The sequence below is a fragment of the Pteronotus mesoamericanus genome, unplaced genomic scaffold, assembly GCF_021234165.1.
Source record: "Pteronotus mesoamericanus isolate MK-2021 breed Mesoamerican mustached bat unplaced genomic scaffold, CSHL_Meso_final contig_22, whole genome shotgun sequence".
Taxonomy (NCBI): Eukaryota; Metazoa; Chordata; class Mammalia; order Chiroptera; family Mormoopidae; genus Pteronotus; species Pteronotus mesoamericanus.
In genome coordinates, this window is record NW_026555090.1 from 292,396 (window position 1) to 300,272 (window position 7,877).

The window sequence follows — 7,877 nt, forward strand, 5'->3', positions numbered from 1 at the left end:
CCCCTTGCTGCTGGGGGAGGGAGCACCACCCGAGAGCTGCTTTTTCTCTTTCAAGCTGGTCACAGCGACATCTGCTGGCCTCCCGCCGCTCCTTAGTAGCCCAGTGAGGCTGCGGAACTCCTCCATCACTCACCAACCCGGAGGGGCATTTCACGGGGTCACGACAGGCTGCCTCTTACCCTGATTCCTAGAAGAAAAGTTCCAAACATCTCTTTCTGTAAACTCAGGGAAACTGAGGCATGGGTGGAAAAGGATGTGGCCAAGGTCATGATGTGGGTGTGACTCGAGATGGGCAGGACCTGGGGTGTCAGAGGGCTGGAGAGGGGGTAGTCTGAGCCCAGGGTCAGAAAAGCTCGTTCATTCTTCCGTTTGTTTGACAACTGCGTGTGGAGCCCTTGCAGTGCGCCCAGCACAGAAGGCGCAACACGGAGTGAGGCCAGCACAACCCGGCCCTCAGGGGGAGGGTGACAGTCACTCTGCAGAAAGGAGAGGAGGGGACACGGAGTACGTCTGGCGTTGGGCCTGTAACTTTAAAGAGGGAGGGCAGAAAAAGCCTCACTGGAAAGCGGTGCAAGCCTAGACCTGCGGAAGGGCTCACGAGGCTGTCTGGAGGCACACAGGCCAGGCAGAGGGGACGGCGCGGGCCAAGGCCCTGGGATGGACGGCTGGCTGGCATGACCGCGCGGCCGGAGCAGTGGGAGAGGCCGGGCCCTGGTCGCACCTGTGTGCGCACCCTTTCACACGCCTTGCGCAGTCCCAACCCCACATGACCCCTTCTAAACCTGTGTAAGTTCACACCCCAAATACATATGTACACACTCATGAACACGACGAGCTGCACAAGCATTTACAAGCACGTGGAGTGGCCTCAGGCTCAGCTACATTCACAGACGCAATCCACAGGCACAGCTGCACCCACACATCTCCCTCCCCTGTTGGCCCACTGCGCCCTCTGGTGGCCATCGTGGCATGGTGCTGGCCAGGGGCAGCGGCAGCGCCCCTCTCCGCTCCTCCTGCTCCTCTGTGCTTCCTGCCCCGGGGTCCTCCGCACTGCAACCCGAGACAGCCTTCAAGAGTACAGGGCTGGCCGGGCTCCAAAACCTGCCAAGGCTCCCTAAGTGGGGAGCCACCCCAGCACCTCCCCAGTCCAGCCGCTCCCAACCCATGCTCTCCTCCCTGACTTTACTTTGCAAAGGCTGTTCCCACAGCCGGGAATGCCCTTCCCTGCCTTCTCCACCTGACTCATTTCTGCCCCCACTGAGAAGGACCAGTTTTGAAACCCGGAGGGGAGACTCTCCCTGGAACAGCCGTCCCTAAGAGCCCCCACCCCGGCCCCTCTTATCAGGAACCCCAGCTCTGCCAGCAGCCGCATCCCCATCAGTCTCTCCATCAGACCCATGCTGCTCCGAGGCAGGGGCCGGGGCGGTCCCTCCGGCCCCGCCTCGGGCTGGCTGCAGGCGGTGCTCTGGGCCAGTCAGGAACCGCCCTTGCAGAGCCGGAGGGAAGCAGGGGCCTCTTACCCAGGGTCAGGCTCTGAAGTTACAGCACATGCAAGGGAAACTGCAGGGGAGGGCAGGGCTCACTTGCTCTATTCAAACTGTCACCTCTCTCAAGTTTCAAATGGTGAATTCATACAAGTTAGATGTTTCCACTAGCACAACAGCAAGTACCATTTTTAGAGCACCTACTATGAGCCCATTCCTCAAAGCACATCGTCTCGCAGACTCACTCAATGCAAGCTGCACGGGAGCACGGACTGTGCTCTGGTCGCTGAGGTCTCCCCAGCACATAGCAGGCGCTCAGTGAACAGCTGCAGAACGGAGGGAGGCTCACCTCAGCCCAGCAAGGTGAGAAACAGATGGGAGAGCCGAGGCTGAGAGAGGCGCCAGAAGCCACTGGTAACAACAGAGCTGTTGTGGAAACGCTCAGATGGACATAATGCTCCCTGCCCTTTCCTATACCACCGTCCATTGCAATAGTTTGTAACACCCTTCCTCTGAACAAAACACAGCTGCTTTCTGGAAGGATGCCAAGCTCTCTGCCTCTGACGGAGCCTCACGCCTGCCTTGCCTCGCGCCTGGCAGAGTTGCACAAGCAGCTGGGAGCCCAGCGCAGACCTGCCCATCCTGGCCCAGCCCTCACACAGGGCGCTTTCTGCCCAGGAGATAGGTGCAGGCCCCGACTGATGCCTGTTGCACTCTAAGTCTGATGAGGCCAGCGAGGTTACAGCTTCATCTCACAGACAAGCACACGAAGGCCCACAGCTGCAAGCAGCTTGCCCAGGTCCCACGGCAAGGAAGGGTCAATCGTGGATTTAACCAGGGATTGAAACAACCCGCGGCACATCAGGCAGGACCTCAGAGCTGTTGAGGAAGTCATGGTGTGGGGCACAAGCACTTCAAACGCAGAGACGAGCAACCTGCCCAAGGTCACACGACCAGGGCGAGGAGAGGTCGAACTGCATGTGGACCAGGCTGACCCCAGGACCTGGGTGAATCACAACATCTGCCTGCAAAGGGCTGCTTTCGAATCTGAGGGAAGTCCTTGGTCCCCCAGGAAGTAGCCGAGTGACCTTGAGGCAACGCTTGTCTCTTCCAGGACTTGTGAGTCACCACATCCATTTTCATCAGTGTTTCTGCTCCCTTCAGCCACCGCACACCTGGGTTTGCAGGCCTCCCACGATGAGGCCTCGCCCTCTTACCCACAGCGTCTTCCCCTCCCTGGAAACTCTGGCCACGGCCAGCTTCTTCCTTATGTTATGCTGAAGCTTGTCTCTTAGAGATCCCAAGCTCAAATCCAGCCAGCCAGCCAACATGAATCCTTGAGCGTCTATTTTTGCCTGACACCGTGTTGAGGGCGGAGGGGACAGTGAAGAACAAGACATACACAGTTCCTGCCTTCATGGAGCATAACTTCTGGGGGAGATTGAGAAAAAGGCAAATACATCAACGGAAGTAAATATATTAAAACTTTTTTTCAAATAGTGATAAGGCCTATGAACAAAAGTCAAGAAGGGTGATGTGGGAGAGAGGCCCTGGGTGGCTCTACAAGACGGCAGTTAAGGAGGCCTTGCCGGAAGAAATGTTCTCTGAGCTCAGACTTGGGTGAGAAGGAAAGCCCTGTGAACTTGGGGCACGGACGGACTTAAAATGCCCATGGCACACAAAAGGCACACAGAGAGAAGCTGAGGAGGACTTCTAATTAACCATGAACTGAATAAGGCTATTTTTCTCCCTTCCCTCCCACACCCCCAATAAAATGACAGTAAACTTTTATTTATCTTTTTTAAATTGTTTATTTTTTATCATATTTTTCCATTATCATTTATCCCCTTTATACCCTTGCCCACCTCCACCCACCCCTCTAATCCCCACAATTACCACACTGTTGTCTGTGTTCACAAGTATTTTCTTTTCTTTTTCTTTTTTCTTTTTGCTAGATCCTGCCACCCAACCAGCCACCCCTGCCCAAAGCTGTCAACCTACTTTCTATCAAATGACATTAAAATTTTAAAACATTAAGGCACAAACTCACAAAGGTAAAGAGAACAGGAAAGTCAATGACAGGGACAAGAGGAACCTACAAAATTTTCAAAGCTGGAAAATGCATATAAAATGGTAACCAACTTGACAGAATAGAGGAAGGTGAAAGCAAAGTGTGCAGAGCCATTCTGAGGCCAGACCACCAACGTGACCAGCCCCCTGGAAACACTCAGCCTGAGAGGCACAGGTTCCTCTGGACGTGGAGGAGCAGGTGAGGGCGTAAACAAAATGAATTAAGGCTTTGTAAGGAGAGCGGGGACAAGTCTTACACCTTCTCAGACCCAAAGGCCATGAGCCTCTGAGTTGAAAGGGTTCCTGGAATGCCCAGCTTGATGCAAAAAGAAAACAAGGCAATGATTAACTCTTGAAAAAATAACACAAAATATAAAATGTAGCTTCAAAGTACTAAACAGCTCAGCTGGAAACAATGTTTACATAACCATTACATTGTAAACACCAAATGCTGATGTATCCAAAACGTGAGGCATGAGGGTAGGCACGTGAGGGAGAAGCGCAATGGATCCACAGGTAAGAGGACTAAAGCCTCACCTTCTGTAGCAGGAAGCCGTCAGATACTGTCTCAAGTTGAAAAGCAAGAAAGAAAAGGAGTAGCAATATAAGCACGTGACTGAGAAATACGGAAGGAAGAACTAAAAGGGTTGGAGGCAGTTACACTAGCATAGCAGCTGTGGGAGGGTAGGGTCTTGATCCGTGTGATTCACCGGTGTATTCTCAGTGCCTAAACAGCCTGGTACCCAGTACATGTTCAATTTCTTTTTCCAGGGTGTGAGCAAGCAGCTGATGCTCTGTTATTGTTCTTATAAGTCCCGTAGTGTTGTTTGACTTTGAGCATTGTGCGCATGCATTACTTCAATAAAATTAAAAAGTAAACTTCAAGGAAAAACTAAAAGGCCAGCGTGCCTAGAGCACAAGCAGGAGGCGAGTAGAGGAGTGGAAGGACAGGAGGTTAAGAGGTCGTCAGGACAAAGTAGTGGAACATATTTAGAGGATCTTGAGTCATTCGGGGATTCTCCAGCCTTCCAGGCGCACACCCAAGAAAAAAAAAAAGCACAAGTCACTCCCCAGAGCTACGCGGATGGCCGCCGCGTCCCCCGCCCCGCGCCCCGCGCCCCGCGCCCGCCGCACGGCGCCGCAGAGCTGGGTCTGCCCTCTGGCCTGCTTTCCGCGCGGCGCCGAAGGGAGCCTATTGGCGGCGCCTGGTCACGTGATGCACTGCCCGCGGGCACGCGGCAGGCCTCTGCCCCCGGGGGCTGGCCGGCCCGGCTACTTGCCCCGCCTCGGCGGGGCGCGACCTCCGGTCCGCAGCCTCCCGAAGGGGCGGCCGGGAGGGCGGGGCCTGCGGCCGCGCAGCCGGAAGCCACGCCCCAGGTCGCTCCCGCGGGTACCTCGGGGCTACGCGGAGCTCTGAGGTGAGCGCTTTTCAACAGAACAATGTCAGGTTTTAAAATTTTGATTTTTCAGTTACAGTCTACAGTCATTGTTTTGTATTAGTTTCAGGTTTACAGCATATTGTTTAGACGAGGATATGCTTTGCAGCCGACGTCCTCAACCTCCGCAGGCGGAGGGCACCGCCGGGCCCGGTAGGGACGCGCCCAGCCGGGCAGCCGGCGGCGCTGCGCTTGGACCCGGCAAAGCCGGCCGCCGCGGGGCAGCACACGCCCCCACGGCAGCACCCCTGGGGCCCGGAAGGCTGGGGGCCCCTGCGCGGAGCGCCTCCGCCGCCGCCCGGGTGTCCCGGCACCCGCCTGGCCCCCCGGGAGGCGGGACCAAAACCACCCCGGGAGTGTGCCCGTTTAAACTTCCGTCGCCCGCCAGGTCCTCCCCACTGGATGCGAGGCACCTGTGGAGAGGTTTTTCCGCCGCTCAAAATAGTTTTGAACTCGTTGATTTTGAGATTTCGATGCCTGTTAGTGCTTCTGCCATTTTCATTTGTTTGTTTCACCTCTTTCACGGGGCAAAACGTTTCCCTTTGAGGACTTTTTTCCTCCAGGGAAACAAAAAAAAGTCACTCAGTGAGATGGGGTGAATAAGAAGGGCGGGGCAGAGGGTCCCCCGGTTTTCGGTCAGAAACCGCGGGACGCCCCGCGCGGCGTGGGCGCGCGTGTCCATCCGCCGCCAGGGCCTGGGCCGCGGCGCTCGCAGCGTCCTCCGGGCCGCCCGCGGGGGCCCGACCTGCGTTGGAGGCCGCGGCGCTGTGCCGGCGCCGCCGGGCGGGGCCTCCTCCCGGCGCCTCCCTCGGGCCGCCGCCCCCTCCGCTCTCTGGTCGCCACCCGTCTGCTTCCCGTGTCTACGAGCCTGTTTGCATTTTGGTTTTTGTTTAGTTCGCTCTTTAGAATCCACATATAAGAGAAATAATATGGAATCTGCCTCTCCCTGGCTGGCTTATTTCACTCCACGCCACGCCCTGCAGGTCCAACGCGGCCGGCCCACAGAAACGAGGGCGTCCGCGCGGTGGGAGGCGCCCCGCAGCGCCCGCGCCACCCGCTCAGCTCCTGAGGGACCCGCGGCTGCGCCCGGGTCTGGGCGACTGTAAAGGACGCTGCAAGGAACGCGGGGGCGTGTGGTCTTCCAGATCAGTGTCTGCGGGTTCTTTGGATGGGTTCCCAGAAGTGGGATCGCTGGGCCAGAGGGGACCCCGTTTTTCATGTTTGGAGGATACTCCCTACTGTTCCCGCCGCGGCCGCGCCAGGCCGCGTTCCCCGTTCCTCCACACGCGCGCCAGCCCTCGTCGTTTTCATGAATGTTTTCACGGCCGTTTCCCAGCCCCCGGAGCAGAGGACGCCCTGTCTTCTCAAAGGACGGCCCCGGGGGCCCGCGGGGCGCAGCTGCCGCCGGAAGCCGGGGCCGGGAGGCTGCGCCGCGGCGGCCACCCCGCCTGCTCCACGAGCGCTCGGCCGCCCCTGCGCCCACACGGTCTTTCCCAGACCGTCGGGGCGCCCAAGAGGTTGACCTTGGGAAGCGGCAGGCATCCCGGAGTGGAAAGAAGACTGTCCCCCGGGGCCGGCGGGCTGCCGGGAACGCTGGCGGCGGCCGGCGGAGGGATTCATCCCCGCCCCCGGCTCCCGGCTCCCGGCGCTCGGAGCGGCGTCTCGCGGCCGGGCTGTCCCAGGCTGTGCCGGGCTGTCCCGGGCTGTGCCGGGCTCACTTAGACAAGGGGCTTCCTTTGCTCTCCCGAGCATAGATTTCCAATAATGGGAACAGCCGCCTTCCAATGGAGCCGGAGCTGCCACGCCGAGGAGCTGCCTTGCAACACCTGCCTGAGAGCCTGGAAGGTTGAAACAGGGCAAAGCAACCTTTGGACGCGGCCGAAGCAACACGGGGTCCTGAAGAACCGTTTACAAGGACAAGAAAGCAGTTACGATGACTGCTGGGCTGATGACTGAAAATGAAAACCACAGGTTAGAACTAACATCATTTGTCTTCTTTCTGTTGAGGTCATTGTCCCCCTTCCCTTTCTCACAGACACGCCTCGCCTTTCTCTCCTGAGCAGAACACTGGGTGGACTTCTGCCTGAATCCGAGCGTCCGCAGTCGCTGTTCTCGTCGATCTCAGTAACTGTTCGCTGCCCCTCGCTTCGCGAGGCCCTTCGACCCTTTAGTGTGCAGAGGCCACTGTGCTTGCAGGTTTGCAAGCCAGGGAGCGGCCGGAAGGGCGTTCGGCCCTGCGCTCGCCGAGGCGCGCCCCCTTGGGGATGTTCTGTGAGGGACCGGGGACTGGGGCCGTGGCGGGGGACTGCTGCGCCGCTGTGGTCCTTGGGGGCTGCGCAGGGGGCCAGGAGGAGAGCGCCAGGCCCGCACCAGGCCCTGGGACGCCACAGGCCCGAACCATGAGCTCGTGTGTGACCAGTGGGCACTCTTCTGTCTGCCATCTGGTTTCTGCCTTGAGCCATCGAGAAAGTGTGTTAAAAGTTGCAGCCTGGTCCAAGGTGCAGAGTAGAAATGTAGGAAATACTCCAACAGGTCAGCAATGTGATATCTGGGCATTGATATTACAAAAAATGTGTTTATCTTCTTTATGCTTTTTCTGTCCAATATTTCTGCAAGCTCCATGCGTTATTTTTAATATATATTAACTATATAGTATTTTAATGTTAATAATGTCAATTAATGCAATGAATGTTCATTAAATATTTTAAATGTAAACAAACACCGTGGTTATTTTTAATTCTGCCTGTTCTTTACAACACAAATCCTACCTCTTACATGCAGACTTCCTGGATTACCCACATTGAGATCCTCATGGGACTTGGCACCATCCAGTGACCCAAGGCTCCCGAGTCCAGTGGTGCCAGGGTCTGAGTGTGTATAGTGATTT

The 7,877-nt window shown here is 57.0% G+C and overlaps 1 long non-coding RNA gene across 1 annotated transcript; it reads left to right on the forward strand.

The window, feature by feature from the left end:
• The first annotated feature begins 4,865 nt into the window (after positions 1–4,865).
• On the forward strand, positions 4,866–7,278 carry LOC129068676 (uncharacterized). Its single transcript, XR_008528948.1, has 3 exons — positions 4,866–4,972; positions 6,745–6,961; positions 7,054–7,278. It is a non-coding gene; the product is annotated as an uncharacterized LOC129068676 (long non-coding RNA).
• Positions 7,279–7,877: the final 599 nt, after the last annotated feature.